We start from the raw sequence: 20,887 nt of genomic DNA on the forward strand, positions 1-20,887 counted from the left end.
GGCTCCTCCCATCCCCTCACCCCTCTGCTGCCTAGATTCTACCCATCCCCCAGAGGTGCCACATGGCTGCCCCGCTCGGGTGCCACGCAGCTCACACCCCTCCCTGTACGACTACTGCCTGCCCCCTTCCCCGCCTCTGGTGACCCCTGCTCCCTCCTCCGTGATCCCGTCCCCCTAACTCAGTGTTCTCTCCCGGCTGCAAACCCCTCATGCCCATGCAGCCCAGCCCACCACGCCCTGACGTTGACTACCAGCTAACGCCTGGCTTGTCCCACCCCCAACCCCCACTACTGCCTGACGGCTTCCCCTCCCCCCTGCTCCGTTGCCTCCCCGCTGCCAGGCATGTTACCGCTACTACCGCCCTGAATATCCACCCCCCTCCCAGTGCTTCCTCCACATTGCTACAGCCCACATGCACCCTGCCACCCTGCTGTGCGCCTCACCCTGTCCCCCTTACCTCAGCTGCCGTGGATCGGATCTGGCCCTGTGCCCCAGGCCTCTGCGGCGATTCGCTGCCCTGCCCCCTTAGCGTCCACGATTTTCCCGCCCACCACGCCCACCCCCCGCTGTTGCTGCACTGCTGCCTGGGGCTCCTCCCATCCCCGTGGAAGCAAACGAATGTTACAAATTAAGGCTACTTTTTGTTGTTGCTCTGAACAATCAACAGATAAACATTTTCTATCACACCACTCTTCATAATAGTGAATTCTATACAATTCTGTTATTAAAATGGCTAAAAGTATAAAATTATGTTTTGAATGTCATATAAGTGGACTTCAGAGTGAGATATGGAAAAGTCAAAGAAATAACAATCCTTGAAAGAAAGTGATGAAAATGGAAGAATTATTATTTTCTACCAGAGGATCTTCTCATAAGTAGAGGAAGAATTTTGATATATAAGGCATATGGAATGAGCTGTTGTAGTAAATTTTGTATTGCATGTATGTAAATTGACACTAAATAAATAGAAGCAACATACCATGAATAGATAAATTCTGTTCCAGGAACACACGGGCATTCCTGTTCCAAAAAAATACATAAATCTACTCTTATTCATCAATTGGTGAAATATGAAAATAATTATTTCAATAGATGAAGATAAAGCATTTGATTAAAAGTGTTAGTAATTAGATACAATGGATAATGGCATATACAAGCTACATATAGAAAAACTCAATAATTTCTTTTACATAAGTAAATGATAGTTACAAAATGTAATCATTATGTATGACCAACAAAAATGCTTGATTTTATAAATATAAACATAAACCTGAAATATGCTGCAAATATTAACCAGATAACATACTGTGAGAGATTTTTATTTACTCCTTAGAATTTTCTCTGTTTAAAATTTCTCTACAGTGAAACATCAAGACTATGTAGATTATGAAAAGGAACAGAGACCAGACCTCATTCACAACAGCAACAAAAACTTAAAATATCCAAGAGTAGCTTTATTGTTTTAAAGATTTGTTTATTTTAGATAGAAAGAGAGTGTGTGTGTGTGTGTGTGTGAGAGAGAGAGAGAGAGAGAGAGAGAGAGAGAGTGATGGGCAGAGGCAGAGAATTTTCAAGCAGACTCCCTGCTGGGCACAGAGCAGGGAGTGGGCTCTGTGCCCACTCTGGGCTGGATCCCAGAAATGAAAAGATCATGACCTGAGCTGAAACTCAACAACTGAGCCACCCAGACGCCCCTTCAAGAGTGGCTTTAAATGAGAAGAAATTAAAATTAGATCAATCTTAAATATGTAAGAATAAAAAGGAAGAGTAGAAGGAAGAGAAAGAAGAAAGACAAGAGCAGAAGAGTAGTAGTCAAGGAGTAATATGAATTTTACTAAAGCTGGCATGGGACAAAACTAGAAAGAAAGAAATAACTTCATTAGTAGTATCTTTGTGGTATGACCAAATGTAGTTTGTTTTTATTCTATATGCTTGAAAAAATATCTTCCTATTTTTTATTTCATTTTTAACTTTAATATTTAACATTCAAAGAGATATTTTGGGACTTCAGGCAGGAATTTTCCTCAACCACACTGCATCCCCAAAGTTTTTCTATATGGTTGATCCCCCACCATATCTTAGGTCTTGGAGATGATCATTATTTTCTCTAACATGAATCAGTAATAATAGACATTCTTGCATCATGTTTGTTTCTTTTATTGTCCTTACCACAATGAGTCCTTATTAACTTAGTTATGTACATGTTAAATGTCTCTTGATCTCTCACTTATCATTAACTCCAAAAGGGCAGTCAGCTTTTGTTTTCTTCACCAATATATAATCAATCGCCTAGCCCATGACACATTAGGTAGGAATTCAATAAACACGTTTGGATGAATAAACAGTGTAAATGAGGAAAGTGAAATCGTAACAGAATTTGGAAATTTAACTGAAAATCTATAAGTACAAAATAAAAATTGATTTGCTGGACAAATGGTTGCAAATTTGTTATGACAAAACTGGCCATCTGTGTCCAGATTTTGTTTTCTGTAAACAGACTCTGTAAGTCTGTAAGTCTGTAAAGTCACTCTTTAAGTGAGTGACTCCTTAAATTTTGCACCCTTGGGAACAAACGTGTCTCATTCTGATATCTCTGTTAATTTATCTATTATTTATTATATCCATAAACTTATCTTTTAAAGAGAAAAGAGGTCATCTCCAGGGTATTTCATCTTCCCAACTACCGGTTCCTGAATGCCTTTCCTTTCATACAAAGAGTATTATCTGTGTTCGGACTTTGTTCCTCTCCTTTAATATGATGTTGACTATTGTTGGTCTTCTTCTTTCAAGTAAATTTAGAATTAGTTTGCTGATATCCATAAATTAACTTGATGGTATTTTGACTGGGATTGTCTTGAATCTACAGATCAATTTGTGAAGAACCTGCATCTTGACCATATTGAATCTTTTTATGCATGAATAAGGAGACTTTCTCCCATTCTTTTGCTCATCGTTACTTTCCATCAGCATCTTGAGTTGTTCTTATATAGATAAATGGTTACGTTTTCCTTTCTCCTGCTAGAGGTATGAGGAAATTTTTCTCCACTATTAACTATGAGGACCTGGTAGAACCCCTGGAGGTAAAACTCACAAATGTATAGAGGCCCCCTATGGCTGGGTCCCCTTGGAGTTTGTTTTTGTTTTGCGGGACTTGTCCTCACTTAGGGTTCTTATCAGAGTCATATCTACACTAAACCTCCAAGCAATTCACTAATTACAGCTCAGGTTTCCCAACCCCAGGACTGGTTTCTGTGGAAGTTTCTGCTCTGGAAAGTTGTAATTCTCTGTCTCTGCCTGTCTTTCTCTCCAGTTTTAGAAGCAGTGTTTTGTCCATGAACTCACTCTCTGAAATATCTAAGGAGAATTGCTTATTTTTCAGTTTCTTCAGCTTTTTAGTTGTTGGGAAGGAGTGACAATTTCTAAGCTCCTTATTTCTCAGACCAAATCAGTTGTGCTTATTTTCTTTTTTTTTAAGAATTTTTTTAATTAAATTTATTTATTTTCAGCATAACAGTATTCATTTTTTTTTCACCACACCCAGTGCTCCATGCAATCCGTGCCCTCTATAATACCCACCACCTGGTACCCCAACCTCCCACCCCCCCACCACTTCAAACCCCTCAGATTGTTTTTCAGAGTCCATAGTCTCTCATGATGCTTATTTTCTTTTAAGATTTATTTATTTATTTGAGAAAGGGAGAGAGAGAAAGAGGTGGTGGTGGGGCAGAAAGAGAGGGAGAGGAAGAAAAATCCTAAGCAGACACCCACTGAGTGTGGAGCCTGACACAAGGCTCCATATCATAACCCTGAGATCAGGACCTCAGCCAAAACCAAGACATCACCACCCAGGGACCCCCAATTTTCCTTATTTTTTAATCAACATCTTCAGGTCTTGCAAACCCTTATCTCTCTTTTCTAACTTGCCTTTCCAATGATTGCCAATTAAATCACTCACTGAACAAAAGTTACAAAGTACCTGCTGCAAACTCTACAATAATCTGTAACCAAGATGTACCTGCTTTTATGATTTTATAACCCAGAGGAATAAACCTCAGTGAATTTCTTCCATTTCTATTATCTGACTTTTCAATCTAGTTAATAAGCCATTTCATTAAACATTTAAAAATGTTCTTATATGATATCATAATCTACATGGAAAAGGTATCCTTTTCCATGTAGATTATGATATCATATAAGAACATAATCTACATGGAAAAGGATTATACCTTTTCCATGTAGATTATGATATCATATAAGAATATTTTTAAATATTTCATTAAACATTTAAAAATGTTCTTATATGATATCATAATCTACATGGAAAAGGTATCCTTTTCCATGTAGATTATGATATCATATAAGAACATAATCTACATGGAAAAGGATTATACCTTTTCCATGTAGATTATGATATCATATAAGAATATTTTTAAATGTTTAATGAAATTTATTTTCAGTAATAAATGAAGCAAACACAAAGTTAAAATTGTGTCCCTGAAAGTAATTTCAGTCATGAACTGCAAAAAGTTTGTCAATAGTTACAAGTGGGAAATACATTAGCAATGGAAAGACAATGCACTGGGGAGAGATGATTAAAGGAAATTGGATTTTGGTACTAGTAAAACGTATTTTCTTTTAAATGGAATGTCACTACTTCAAGTTACCTCTAAATTTTTGGCAAAACAGTCTATGATATTTTTTATTTATGTACTGCGATTTAGGTAGAACAAAAAGTAATTTGAGATTTTGCTATGGTAACAAACGTGAAATTGCCAAAGTAGTAGGATGACACACTCAATAAAAAGCAGTCTCTATGTTTGCCAAGAGGATCTGCCCCACAACTCACTTCAAGGATTTTAAATAAGTCTACCTAACCAAGTGGGAAGTTTGCAAGGAGGAAAGCACTTGTAGTCTTTCCAGAAATACAATATTACCTTGTTTTACTTATTTTCCAAGTAAACACATTCCAAAATTCTTTAGGAAAATTGTAAATTTGTTCTAACAAAAACCTAGGTGGTAAAAATATTCATCATGTGATTTAAATAAATACTTCTCAAGGAAGCAAAAGCGAAAATGAATTTTTGGGACATCATCAAGATCAAATCTTCTGTACGGCAAAGGAAACAGTCAACAGAACAAAGAGACAATCCAAAGAATGGGAGAAGATATTAGCAAATGACAATACAGACAAAGGGCTGATATCCAGGATCTATAAGGTATTCCTCAAACTCAACACACACAAAACAGATAATCATGTCAGAAAATGGGCAGAAGACATGAACAGACACTTCTCCAATGAAGACATACAAATGGCTAACAGACACATGAAAAAATGTTCATCATCACTAGTGATCAGAGAGATTCAAATCAAAACCACATTGAGATACCACCTGACACCAGTTAGAAGGGCCAAAATGAACAAGACAGTAAACAATGTGTGTTGGAGAGGATGTGGAGAAAGGGAAACCCTCTTACACTCTTGGTGGGAATGCAAGCTGGTGTGGACACTTTGGAAAATAGTGTGGAGATTCCTTAAGAAATTAAAAATAGAGCTTCCCTATGACCTTGCAATTGCACTACTGGGTATTTACCCCAAAGATACAGATTCAGTGAAATGAAGGGCCATCCATACCCCAGTGTTTATAACAGCAATGGCCACAATCACTAAACTGTGGAAAGAACCAAGATGCCCTTCAACGGACGAATGGATGAGGAAGATGTGGTCCATATACACTGTGGAATATTATGCCTCCATCAGAAAGAATGAATACCCAACTTTTGTATCAACATGGACAGAACTGGAAGAGATTATACTGAGTGAAATAAGTCAAGCAGAGAGAGTAAATTATCATATGGTTTTGCTTATTTGTGGAGCATAACAAATAGCATGGAGGACATGGGGATATGGAGAGGAGAAGGGAGTTGGGGGGGAATTGGAGGGAGGGACAAATCATGAGAAACTGTGGACTCTGGGAAACAAACTGAGGGATTTGGAGGGGCGAGGAGTAGGAGGTTGGGTGAGCCTGGTGGTGGGTATTATGGAGGGCACATATTCCATAGAGAACTTGGTGTAGTGTGGAACACTGAAAAGAAATTTTTAAAAATTAAAATAAATAAATAAAAATTTAAAAAAAGAAGTGGGGAAGAACACCAGGTGTTGTAGAAAAGTGTTGAATCACTAGATTTTTACACCTTAAACTAATGTTATTCTGTACATTAACTGAAATATAAATAAAATCCTAAAAATAAATAGATAAAAAATATTGCTCTTAGCCTATGTAACAGATTGTTCCCATGTTTGGTTTTTTCCCCCTACATGAATTTTTAGTTCCATGTTTCCATCTTCTTATGTCAAGCCTTCAGCACTTTTGTGTTCATTCAGAGTTCAAGTTAAAAAATTTTAACATTGGTAATTATCAAACTAGCAATTAATTGTGATATTTAATAGAAATCAATAAGACAAAACTGCTTGTAGGTCTGAGAACACATTGATAAATCAAATTAATGAACAGTATATTATGGAAATACAAAGTATAACAAATCTCAAGGAAGCACAAGATTCATCTTTGACTTCCAGCTTCCTGAAATGTATACATGATCCTCTGCAAATAACAAAACTCTCCCTCATTTATTATTTCCAAATATAAAAAAGATATCATCATTTATTAACTTTGCGCTTAACATGTACTCCATAATTTCCAGCTCCTGTGGATTCAACAGCAAATTAACAAATCAGATCCCAGCCTTTTCCCTTTTGAAGCTTTGAATTTGTGGTCCCCACCTGAGGATGGCAACTCCTCTGGTTATCATTCATCTGCCTCTTCTTCATTCAGTTCTTAGTAAAATATTTCTCTTTAGGCCCTCTGTGATCATCCTGCTGAATGGTCTACTACTCCATCCCCATCATCTTTTTTTTTTTATTTCTTTTCAGCGTAACAGAATTCATTGTTTATGCACCACACCCAGTGCTCCATGCAATATGTGCCCTCCATAATACCCATCATCTTCTATCACAAAACTGGCTGGTTTGCTTAATCAGTTTTTGAAATTAATTTATTCATATTTTTGTTTATTTTTTTCATATTTTTCTAACACAGTATAATGAAAATCCCATAGAGTTGACTTTGGCTGCACCTCCAGCAAAGTGACCAATACATTCTACATATATTTGTCAATAACTCTTACTTGAATTAATTAACTAATTCATCATTGAGAAGAAATCAGAGAGGGAGAAAAACCATGAGAGACCTTGGAGTCCAGAAAACAAACCGAGGGTTACAGAAGGGCGGGGCATGGGAGGATGGGGTAATCGGATGATGGGCGTCAAGGAGGGCACATGTTGTTATGAGCACTGGGTATTATACAAAACGAATGAATTGTTGAACACTACATCAAAAACCAATGATGTACTCTGTGGATAATCCATTAGTCTCCTCCAACTCTTCTGAGGTTGTTTCTGCTCTCTAATAGGCTCTTTTTTCATTTTCTCAAAGAAAGTGATTACATTACATTTTGTGTGGCTCAGAGATTGTCTAGCAGGAGGTAATTATGGGACTATTGAAAAGGTAAGGAGTAAGGTATGGCCCTTTTTCACTCCATTGATATTTTGTCCCATTTTCTTCTCCCACCTGTAGCATAAGGGGTGGAATCAACTTTTCCCAAAGATCTTGCATATGCGCTAAAGTATTGCAAACTAAATTTAAAAATGGGAAATGGTTGTTTAAAATCCACTCACAATCTCTGGTATATCTGTAGAATAATTAATGGGTTTAAATTAATTCAAACTACTATTACCATAATAAATTTACAATTTTTTTTTCTTTTCAAAGACAAATGTAATTTTTCTAGCTGGGTAAAACTTTAATTTTTTTAAATTTATTTTCAGTGTAACAGTATTCATTGTTTTTGCACCAAACCCAGTGCTCTATGCAATCCGTGTCCTCTCCAATACCCAAAACCTGGTTCCCCCAACCTCCCACCCCCTGCCCCTTCAAAACCCTCAGATTGTTTTTCAGAGTCCATAGTCTCTCATGGTGCACCTCCCCTTTCAATTTCCCTCAACTCCCTTCTCCTCTCCATCTCCCGTTGTCCTCCATGCTATTTGTTATGTTCCACAAATAAGTCAAACCATATGATAACTGACCCTCTTGCTTGATTTATTTCACTCAGCATAATCTCTTCCAGTCCCGTCCATGTTGCTACAAAAGTTGGGTATTCGTCCTTTCTGATGGAGGCATAATACTCCATAGTGTATATGGACCATATCTTCCTTATCTATTCGTCCATTGAAGGGCATCTTGGTTCTTTCCACAGTTTGGAGACCGTGGCCATTGCTGCTATAATCATTGGGGTACAGATGGCCCTTCTTTTCACTCCATCTGTATCTTTGGGGTAAATACCCAGGAGTGCAATTACAGGGTCAAATTCAGGAGATGCATATTTGCATTTTTATTGTGTTATTTGCAAATTTATGCACGTTAGTGAAATGTCATCCAAAAAAGAATACAATAGGCTAATTGCAACTTTACATTCGCCACTTTCAGTCCTTGAATTTTTATAGTTTTTATAGTTCCCTAATATCTTCTTTAGTTGTCTGCTTTCTTTATGCTTCCATGATCATGGCTAATGCATGTCACATAGCTGTTGGGATTGGAGAGTCCTGAAAACTGCCCATGTCATTGAATTAAGAGTATCTTTCCAAAGACAGTTAAACATCAGAGACTTTTTCTCAGGCAGGGTCAAGTTAAGGTCTTCCACAGTGTTTTTGTAAATTTAACTGCTCTTGGCATTCCAGTGTTACCTAACTTTAAATATGGCAAGGCATACAAGCTATTTCCTGTGCGTATTTTATTCAGGGTTTTTTGTTTGTTTGTTTGTTTTTGGTTTATTTTTTTTTTAACCAAAACCTTCTTTATAAATATGTTTATATTTTGGTGTGTTAGTTTTTGGGAGCTAGCTTTGGTTCTATTGGTGAATTATTTACATAATGGTTTTCTTATCTCTAAAGTGAGTAGGTTGCACAAGATCACCATGATGTTCCAACCTCCTGCAGAGCTCTGGCTGCTAAAATGTGACTACCCTCATGCTATTTATTCCCTTGTTTAAGAAGCTGTGCTGGCTCCCAAGTACCTGTGGCTATGAGATCAGATTCCTCTGTTAGAATTTCTAGGCTCTCCACCTTCTAGGGTATCTCTCCCTTATATTAACTCTTGGTTCTCTGATACACAAACATACTGCACCTCACAGAGGTTGTCTAGGATTTAGGTGCTGGTGCCAGAATATTTTTAAAATCCACATTCTTTACTTCACTGAAATGTTTTTTTTTTTTTTAAGTAGAATACACAAAATAGTGTAGTGATATAGTACAAATTGTGATTCTAAAGACTGAAGGGTCAAATTGAGATTATTCTTTTTATGTGGACATAATACAAAAGCTAAACAAAAACTGATGCTTCATGCTGAAGTATAATGGCTTTTAAGAAGAAAATTTTGTTGAAATATTTGACTTGCAGAGTAAAATCTCATCACTTATGCAATGTAAGAATATAGTTTGGTCTCAAGATTTTAAAGTTGTAAAGTAAGCACCCACCTTAGTTATTTGGTATTTCTGGTATTTCTAATTATTTAATACTTTCATGTTTTATTTTAAATTTTTCTGTTTTTCAAAAATTTTTAAAAGATTTTATTTATTTGAGAGAGAGAAAGAGAGGGAGCACAAGGAAGCAAAGCAACAGGCAGAGAGAGAGAAGCAGGCTCCCCACTGAGATGGGAGCCCGATGTGGGGCTTGATCCCAGGACACTGGAATCATGACCTGAGCAGAAGGCAGCTGCTTAACCAACTGAGCCACCAGGCGCCCCTGGAATGATGCTTTTTTTTTTTTTTTGCATTCTTAAATTTTTTATTTTTTATAAACATATATTCTTATCCCCAGGGGTACAGGTCTGTGAATCACCAGGTTTACACACTTCACAGCACTCACCAAAGCACATACCCTCCCCAATGTCCATAACCAAGACAGCATGGTACTGGCACAAAAACAGACACATAGATCAATGGAACAGAATAAAGAGCCCAGAAATAGACCCTCAAATCTATGGTCAACTCATCTTCGACAAAGCAGGAAAGAATGTCCAATGGAAAAAAGACAGCCTCTTCAATAAATGGTGCTGGGAAAATTGGACAGCCACATGCAGAAAAATGAAATTGGACCATTTCCTTACACCACACACAAAAATAGACTCAAAATGGATGAAGGACCTCAATGTGCGAAAGGAATCCATCAAAATCCTTGAGAAGAACACAGGCAGCAACCTCTTCGACCTCTGCCGCAGCAACATCTTCCTAGGAACAACGCAAAAGGCAAGGGAAGCAAGGGAAAAAAATGAACTATTGGGATTTCATCAAGATCAAAAGCTTTTGCACAGCAAAGGAAACAGTTAACAAAATCAAAAGACAACTGACAGAATGGGAGAAGATATTTGCAAACGACATATCAGATAAAGGACTAGTGTCCAGAATCTATAAAGAACTTAGCAAACTCAACACCAAAGAACAAATAATCCAATCAAGAAATGGAATGATGCTTTTAAAGGCAAAAACAAAAGTGAGATTCATGAGATAAGAGAACTCCTACAGAATGTTATGTGATCCAGAATTCAGTAACAATTATTCAGTAAGTAGGTAGTAAAGTTGTCAACAAGGGCCTCATAAATTTGGTAGAATGATTTAAAGTCCTTTTCCATCAAAAGAACACTTACAGATATTAATGAAATCCAAGATCAACTTCTTTCATCATAAGTTAAGTAAAGCTTAACAGTAACTCTCAGGATAAACTGTTGGCGCTGGCTACTGATGAAGAATTAAAGACAAATTTTGAAAATATAACATCACATTCTTTATCCTAAATAAAAAATTAAGAATGAGTATCTTGAGCTTACTGAAATTGCTTTAAAATCACTTCTTTCACTGCTATCAAAATATCATTTTGAGACTGATTCCTCTATGACAAGTTTTAAGAAACTGAAATAGTTCAGGTATGTTATTCCCTGTGAATACTGTTGTGGCCAATAGAGGCTATATTAGATTAGTCAAGCAAGGAACAAGTTCATTTTTACATTATAACTTTATATTTTGATGTGTAAGGTGTCTCTTCAAATTGTGAAGTAGGCATTCCATGTGGAGAATCACTATTTTACTCATAACTTCCTTAATTTCTCTTATGGAACTACAAAAAGTTCAAGTATAATTATGGTTCTTTATATGATCGCTGTGATGCAAACTTTGAATGAACAATATGCACAGTTTTTAAAACTTTCCTGTAATGCTTGTTCTGATTATATTTGTTAAATGCCATATATTTTCAGTTGAATCTAACAGTAAAAATTGGGTTGTATTTTGTCTGTTTTTAATTCAATTTCACTTTCCTAGTAATTTATTTTATTGGATTTTACAGAAGTATAGTTTTTGTAACAAACCAGAAATATTTATAACTGGACTTTTGGGGGCACCTGGGTGGCTCAGTGGGTTAAAGCCTTTGCCTTCAGCTCAGATCATGATCTCAGGGTCTTGGGATAAAGCCTCGCATCGGGCTCTCTGCTCAGTGGGGAGCCTACTCCCCCCTTTTTCTGCCTGCCTCTTTGCCTACTTGTGATCTCTGTCAAATAAATAAATAAAATCTTTAAAAAAAAAAAACTGATTCTATTGCACTACAAGGTCTTTGTCCCAAAGATACAGATGTACTGAAAAGAAGGGGCACATGCACTGCAATGTTCATAGCAGCAATGTCCACAACTGTCAGACTGTGGAAAGAGCCCTTCAACAGACCAATGGATAAAGCAGATATGGTACGTGTATACAATGGAATATTATTCAGCCATCAGAAAGGATGAATGCCCATCATTTGCATCAACATGAATGAACTGGAGGGGATTTTGCTGAGCAAATTCAAGCAGAGAAAGACAATTATATGGTTTCACTCACAAGTGGAACATAAGGAATAGTGTGGAGGGCATTAGGAGAAGGGAGAAATGAAGGAGGAGAAATCAGAGAGGGAGAGGAATCCTCATAGTCCAGGACTATGGACCCTAGGAAACAAACTAAGGGTTTCAGAGGGGAGGGGCTGGAAGAAGGGGTACCAGCATGATGGGTATTAGGGAGGGCACATGTTGTGATGAGCACTGGGTGTCAGAAGCAAATAATGAATCACTGAACACTACATCAAAAACTAATGATGTACTATAGAGGGGCAAACTGAACATTAAAAACAAAGACCAAAAAGTAAACCTGATGCTCTCTTGCAAATCATGGGTCTCTTGAGCATTTTGGGAGTACATTAAAATGTAGTTTATGATTTTCTTTGCTCAAATTATTGATGACCTGTCAAAATATGTAATATGTATTTCAGTATTAGAAGGAAATATCCAAAACAAAATCCAAAAAGAGGAGAAGACTATTTTTATGATGACATAGAAAAAATAATTGGTATACTTTTTATCAGTTCTTTCCTTGAACTAGATAATTTAAATTGCTCTTGTCTGGTAGACTAGAAGGAAGTGTTTGCTATAACAATTCCCCCAGTCCTTAGATTTGATTTCTGAGCACTTTTAGAAATTTTCTTTTTTCTTTTTCTTATTTCTGTTCTTAACAGGGAGGGAAGCTATGCCTTTCCCTATAGGCAAATCACGGACAACAGCCTAGCCTGTGGCCAACTTTAGACCTTACCCATCTGAATTTAAATTGCTATCAGAGGGTGCCTCAGTGGCTCAGTCCTTAAGCATCTCTTTTGGCTCAGGTCATGATCTTAGTGTCCTGGGGTCAAGACAAACATCATGCTCCCTGCTTGGCAGGATGCCTGCTTCTCCCTCTCCCACTCCTCCTGCTGTGTTCTCTCTCTCGCTCTGTCTCTCTCTGTGAAATAAATTTTTTTAAGCCCTTTAAAAAAATAAAATAAAATGCAATCACAAGATTTCTTCCAAATGACCAAAATTTAACAGGTCATTTTCTCTCTGGATTTCTATTTGCCACTTACTCTGTACTTTGATGTTGCAAAACTGGTTCAAACTTCCTCTTCTCTCTCTATGCCTAATATAAAGTTTCTTCTGTCAGCAAAATCAATAAAATTGTCTTTCATCATAATTTTTAAGATAAATTAATCATTTATATTGGGCTTATTATTTTAATACTGAAGCAAATAACTTATTTGCTATTCACTGCTTTAAACTAGTTTTTAATGTTCATATGAGAATGTTCATGTAAAAGAGAGATAATTTGTCATATATAGATAGATAGATATAGATATATAGATATAGATATAATTTGGAGAATAGGCAATGTCTACAGTCTACCAGCAGCAATACATTGGAAGAGACCAATCTCTAAATGTACTTCCATGTAATTGAGAGTTTTGAAGTTATAGTTCCAAGATCATGATGTAATTGGGAAGTATTCCACTGAAAGTAATATGCCCATTTTAAGCAAATTTAGTTACATGGCCTATTGCTGAAATAATTATATTTACATTGCATGTGTAGCAAGATATAAAAGTATCTTAGACTTTAAAATACAAAAACTAAAAAGTTTGAGTTTAGTTTATGACATTTCCAATAAAAAATGAAGGGGTGGCCTGGGTGGCTCAGTGAATTGAGCTATGGACTCTGAATTTCAGCTGAGGTCATGATCTTGGTGTCCTCGCATTGAGCCCCATGTCAGGTTCCGAGCTTAGCAGGGAGTCTTTTCCTAGCTCTTCCTCTTGTCCTTACCCTGTGCATGTGCACTATTCTTGCTCAGATAAATAAATAAATAAAGTCTTTTTAAAAAATGAAAAGTAGAAACAACATGACAATCGCAAATCAAATAAAGATATTTAGAGCTTCCAATATTTTAATATTCCATCATTGTCTTTTATAACTGAATTTAAGCTCATCTTTTCCTGTTTTCCAATTGAATTATCTTAGCAGTGTGATGATGTTGGTGTCTTTTTCCCCACTGACCATGATATTTGACTACTTCCTTTTTAAAAAAATTCACATATAATCTATTATTTGTTGCAGGGGTACAGTTCTGTGATTCATCAGCCTTACACAATTCACAGTGCTCACCATAGCATATACCCTCCCCAATGTCCATCACCCTGTCACGACACCCCGCTCACCCTCCTCCATTCCAGCCACCATTTATTTGTTTCCTGAGTTTAAGACCCTCTTATGGTTTGTCATTCTCTCTGGTTTCATCTTGTTTCATTTTCCCCTCCCTTCCCGTATGATAGTCTATCTTGTTTTTCAAATTCCTGATTTCCGTGTGATCATATGATAATTGGCTATTTCTGATTGACTTGTTTCACTTAGCATAATACCCTCTAGTTCCATCCATGTCATTCCAAATGGCAAGATTTGGGGGGGTTGATGGCTGCATAATATTCCATTGTATATACAGACAATGTTTTCCTTATCCATTCTTTTGTTGATGGACATTTAGGCTCCTTCCATAGTTTGGTTATGGTGGACATTGCTGCTATAAACATTGGGGCATGTGTGCCCCTTCAGATCACTACATTTGTATCATTGCAATAAATACCCAGTAGCGCAGTGCTGGGTCATAGGGGAGCTCTACCTTCAACTTTTTGAGAAAACTCCTAATTGTTTCCCAGATTGTCTGCACCAGCTTGAATTCCCACCAACAGTGTGGGAAGGTTCTGCTTTCTCCACATCCTCACCAACTTCTGTCATTTCCTGACTTAATTTTAGCCATTCTGACTGGTGTGAGGTGGTATCTCACTGTGGTTTTGATTTATATTTCTCTGATACCCAGTGATATTGAGCACTTTCCCATGAGTCTGTTAACCATTTGGATGATTTCTTTGCAGAAATATCTGTTCACATCTTCTACCCATTTCTTGAGTGGATTATTTGTTCTTTGGGTTTTGAGTTTGATAAGTTCTTTATAGCTGTTGGCTAATAGCCCTTTATCTGATATGTCATTAGCAAATATCTTCTCCAATTCTGTTGGTTGTCTTTTCTATCTGTTTTCTTTTTTGTCCAAAAGCTACTTATTTTGATGAGGTTCCAGTAGTTCATTTTTGCCTTTATTTCCATGGCCTTTGGAGATGTGTCTAACAAGAAGTTGTTGGGGTAAAGGTCAAAGAGGTTGCTGCCTGGGTTATCCTCAAGGATTTTGATGGAATCCTGTCTCACATTGAGGTCTTTCATCCATTTTGAGTCTATTTTTCTGTTTGGTGTAAGGAAATGCTCCAGTTTCATTCTTCTGCATGTGGTTGTCTGATTTTCCCAACACCATTTGTTGAAGAAACTGTCTTTTTCCCATCAGATATTCTTTCCTGATTTGTTAAAGATTAGATGACCATATTGCTGAGGGTCCATTTCTGAGCACTCTGCTCTATGCCATTGACAAATATGTCTGCTTTTGTGCCAGTACCATAATGTCTTAATTTTTTTATGCACAGATAATTTAATGGAATTTACTTGATTTTCCCCTCTCAGGATCTGACTTCAGGAAATCTAATTACAAAGTCATCATCATATCCTAGATTTATTACAACTGACCTGCAGGCGAAAGGATAGAACTATTACATAAACACTTCAATTCCATGTATATATCTTAAATAGAGGAGGATTCAAACAAGAATACAGGATAAAATATTCCCAAGCTCCAAGAAGCAGGTCTGTTACTGAGTTCCATTTGTACAGACAAATAAAGCAATATCCCTGCACATTATCTTTTTGATAATTTTTATACATTTTTCTATGGTACAAGAGAAAAATAACCAGAGCTCACAATGTACAGTTCTTACACTATTTTCACAGTTTATGAACACTATACATCCTTTTGTTTTAATAAAGACACATTGTACTAAGTTCCTTGCCCTTAAGTTTATAGTTTATAATAATCTATGATTAATACACTAAAATTGTCTTTTCATGTGGTCATCCACACAAGAGAACTGTCAGATGAAGCTCCTGGACAGTCAGAATTGCTTTTATCGCCACGTGTCCAATGGCAAAGTGACCCTACCTGGAGCCAGATGGGAAGTGGACAACAGAGCAACAGATTTCCTCTTGAGTCTCTGGGAGCAACGGAGGATGATGGCTTGGTGTGGTTGAAGGAAGACACACAACAAGGCTTCCTTTCGGGGCACTGGGGTGGTCGAAGGTTTAGGAGGCTGGGGTGGGGGAAAACTGGGGAAACTAGGGAAGTGGACCGAAGCGATAATTCATTTCTGAAACTTGGAGATTTATGGGGATGTCACGTGACACAACACCGTCCTCCCTGGACTGTTTTACAGCATTTGGTACAGTCGCCCTGGGAGGGCACTCCCCCCACCCTGCCCCAGCACCACCGGCAGCACCTGACCAGCACTAACACTGTGATCAATCAGGTATCATGGGGATGCGTGTTCTAAATGACGGGAGTATACAGACAGGATGGGAACAAACACCAATCTTATTGCACATGGTGTCTGGGAGAGCAGTAAAACACTGTGATATGGGATGAAAATTCTTTACATCTTGCTTCCTCTCAGCCCTTTTTTTCTCAAATCTGATGCAGCAGCAAGATCAGTCGACATACATGGGAGAGCTGGGAGTCACTGGCATCTGATCCAGGATCTTACAAACATAGCAAGCAACCTCGACCGTACGTTCTTCATACATCAAAATAAAGGGATGTTTCAGAAGGTCTTTATACTTTGGCCTTTTGGATTCATCCTTCGTAAGGCACAAGTTGAAAAAGTTGATGAAGCTCAGGGAGAACTTGCATTCTTCAGAGTTGCGCAGCTGCGGAGGGTCTCCTTTCACGACTTGCATGAGCTGATCGAACACACTGTTCCACTTTGGGTAAGGAAACCCACCTGTGGCTAACTCATACAATGTGATCTCCAAACTCCAGACTTCAGAGTGGACGTCATATCCTTGTCGTGATGCACTCGGGTCTATTCTTTCAGGTGCCATGTAAGGCCTACACCCTGCATCTCTTGTCTTAGCAATGGAGTCCACCAGCTGTCCACTGATACCAAAGTCACAGAGCTTAATATTTCCACTCCTGTCCAGAAGAATATTAGAAGGTTTTATATCTCTGTGAATGATTTTCAAGTTTTCTTTTAAGTGGTTTAGTGCTTTCACAGTTGCTAAAGTGATTTTACCTAAAATTTCTTCTGGAATAACATCATCTTATACACTATATACATATTTGTAAAACTTATCAAACGAGGTAGACATGAGTTCCATACAGATCCAACAGTCACCCTCTCTGAAGAGTGCACCATAAAACTGAACAATGTATGGGCAATCACTACTCTGCATTATTACATCCAAATTCATAAGAAGTTGGTTTTGTTCTTTCTCATCCACTGTTGACCAAACTCTTTTAACTGCCATTATTTGCCCACTTGGTTTGTGGACATTTTGTTGACAGAACCATAAGCTCCTCGTCCAATTTCTCCAAGGTCTTTCCAGTCCTCTGCAGTGAAATCCCAGTGCTGCTCAGGCGAGATCTTCAGTTTTTCTGACAATTGAATGCTGTGTGTTCTCAGTCTCTCTATACGTGGGTTTTGAACTCCTGTAGTGTTGGGATTCAGAGTAAACCTTGCTGTAGATTTGAAAGGTGGATTTGCAAAATTCAACCTTAGTACTTGCGTTTATCCTGCATGCTGCTGACGGCCGGGTGGCCCGGCACCGGGGTCCCCACGGGGCCGGGGTGCCACTGCCGCTGCTGCTCCTGGAGCCACGGCCACCGCTCGGGCTTGGAGCCGCCATTGTTGGGAGTAAAGAGCCCAGAGGCGCTGGGGAGGCTGCAAGGCCTGTCTTGATTTTTATAGCTTTGTAATAGAGCTTGAAGCCCATGATGCCACCACTTTGATTTTCTTTTTCAACATATTTTTGGCTATTTAGGGTCTTTTCTGGTTCCATGCAAATTTTAGGATTATTTGTTCCAGTTCTGTGAAAAAAGTTGATAGCATTTTGATAGGGACTGTATTGACTGTGTAATGGCTCTAGGTAGCATAGACATTTTAGCAATATTTGTTCTTCCAATCCATGAGCACGGGATGTTTTTCCATTTCTTTGTGTCTTCCTCAATTCCTTCCATGAGTGTTTTACAGTTTTCTGAATACAGATCCTTTGTCTTTTTGGTTAGATTTCTTTCAGGTTTCTTGTGCTTTTGGATGCAGTTGTAAATGGGAGCTATGCCTTAATTTCTCTTTCATCTGTCTCATTGTTGGTATGGAGAAATGTAATTCATTTCTGTGCACGGATTTTATATCCTGACACTTTACTGAACTTCTGTATGAGTCCTAGCAGTTTTGGAGTGGAGTCTTTTGGGTTTCCCACCAAAAGGATCATATCATCAGCAAAGAGTGAGAGTTTGACTTCTTCGTGTTCGATTTGGATGTCTTTTATTTTGTTTCTAACAGCAATGTCCACAATGGCCAAACAATGGAGAGAGCCCAGATGTCCTCAACAGATGAATGGATAAAGAAGATGTGCCATGTTTACACAACAGAATACTACATTGCCATGAAAAAAGGAGTCTTGCCATTTGAAATGACATGTATGGAAGTAGAGGGCATTTTGCTAAACAAAATGAGTCCATCAGAGAAAGACAATTATCATATCATCTCACTGATAAGGGGAATTTAAGAAAAAGAGGCAGAGGATCATAGAGGAAGAGAGAAAAAAAAATCAAACAAGATGAAACCAGAGAGGAAGAAAAGCCATAAGAGACACTTAATCTTAGGAGAAAAGGTTGCTGGAAGGAAGGGGGAGATGGGATGGCTGGGTGATGGATGCTGGGGAGGTTATGTATTGTGGTGAGCGCTGTATGTTGTGTAAGACTGATGAATCACATATCTATACCTCTGAAACAAATAATACATGATATGTTAATAATAAAAAAAAATAGTGGCTCCCATTAGGAGTGTCCTTGATATCAAGGGCCCTCCGCTAAGGCATGCATCTAATCCTTTCTCAGTAACCTTATTTCTAGAAAATTAAAGAGAGCTTTGTATGGAAAAAATTTTGATATCTACCAAAAGCAGATTTCCATTGACTCATAAAAGTAACTATTCACTTTTCAAAAAAAATGTTCGAAGTACTATTTTTTTCCAACTAAGTCACATTCAATACCTTTCAAACTAGCCTTCTCTTATAAAAAAATAAAAACTCCTTTGAAATCTAATATCCAGAACTTATACATGCCACAAACTTTGGTTCTTTAGTTATTTGGATACTGAAGATTGTTAGAATGAAGTACCAAGCATAGGGTGAAGCTATGAAAAAGACAAGATGAAGTATAGAAGAATGAAATACAACAGACTTCACAATCTTTCTTTCCACTTAGAGTACTTTTCAATGTATCAAAAAATGAATTTGCAAAAAATAAAAGTATTTGCTTCATTTCACCTCTTTATCAACCACATGCTTCTCAACAAAACAAACAAACAAACAAAACCCAACTTTTTCCTTAAACCCAACCACCATTATTTTTTTAAATCTCAGTAAATAAAAAAGAAAGGAACAGATGCTTTCACATGAGTGTACCAAATTAAAGTTACTCTACCTCCAAATCCATTAACCTCTCCAAGAGTCTGCTCTTGCACTTAATGCCTGTTAAATGCCGACAAGAAGATAAATGAAGATGAGAAGAGAAATAGGATAGAAATAGCATCTGCCTTCTAATCAGCAGCACTGGGATTTCTTAGAAAGTAAACACACCACCAGTCATGTCCATTAATCCACACTCTACCAGTCCCCAGCCAGAGGACAGGCAACCTTAGATGAGGGGAACTGGAGTAATCACAGTATAAGATCAGGCTTATCAGAGACAACACTGGGCAGAAGAGCTTGCTTAAAAATATAGTCAGAAAGTTGGTGCAGCCTCTTTGAAGAACAGTGTGGAGATTCCTCAAGAAATTAAAAATAGAACTTCCCTATGACCCTGCAATTGCACTCCTGGGTATTTACCCCAAAGATACAGATGTCGTGAAAAGAAGGGCCATCTGTACCCCAATGTTTATAGCAGCAATGGCCACGGTCGCCAAACTGTGGAAAGAACCAAGATGCCCTTCAACGGATGAATGGATAAGGAAGATGTGGTCCATATACACTATGGAGTATTATGCCTCCATCAGAAAGGATGAACACCCAACTTTTGTAGAAACATGGACAGGACTGGAGGAGATTATGCTGAGTGAAATAAGTCAAGCAGAGAGAGTCAATTATCATATGGTTTCACTTATTTGTGGAGCATAACAAATATCATGGAGGACAAGGGGTGTTAGGAGAAGAGAGTTGGGGGAAATTGGAAGTGGAGGTGAATCATGAGAGACTATGGACTCTGAAAAACAATCTGAGGGGTTTGAAGTGGCGGGGGGGTGGGAGGTTGGGGTACCAGGTGGTGGGTATTGTAGAGGGCACAGATTGCATGGTGCACTGGGTGTGGTGAAAAAATAATGAATACTGTTTTTCTTAAAATAAATAAATTGAAATTTTTTTTAAAAAACAATATATATATATATATATATATATATATATATATATATATATATATATATAGTCAGAATGTACAACCCAGATTCTGTTAACCAACTCCAGAATGAAGGAATGAAGTTTGGCTACTGTAAGTGAACCACTGTTGTGAAATTCACTGTTACAGTGAGGAAAAAAAAGAAACTTTATGAATAAAGATCCAGGAGATGGCAGAGGTTCTAAAAGCTGAAGGATGGCAGCAAATAGATAAAGGTGGTCTCCTCAAGGAACAGAATCAGAATTCTGATTTAAGAACACTTCTTGCACTTTTCTTTAATTGTATTCACTCATTTTTATTTTGCCTCTCCTGCTTATGCAGAACATTGGCACATGGATGAATGAAAGAGTGAAA

The 20,887-nt window shown here is 37.7% G+C and overlaps 1 pseudogene across 1 annotated transcript; it reads right to left on the minus strand.

The window, feature by feature from the left end:
* Positions 1-16,544: 16,544 nt before the first annotated feature.
* Positions 16,545-17,766, minus strand: LOC309859117 (dual specificity mitogen-activated protein kinase kinase 4 pseudogene; annotated as a pseudogene). Its single transcript has one exon. The product of its transcript is annotated as a dual specificity mitogen-activated protein kinase kinase 4 pseudogene (transcript).
* Between the last annotated feature and the right edge of the window lie 3,121 nt (positions 17,767-20,887).

Source organism: Mustela nivalis, assembly GCF_964662115.1.
Source record: "Mustela nivalis genome assembly, chromosome: 2".
Taxonomy (NCBI): domain Eukaryota; kingdom Metazoa; phylum Chordata; class Mammalia; order Carnivora; family Mustelidae; genus Mustela; species Mustela nivalis.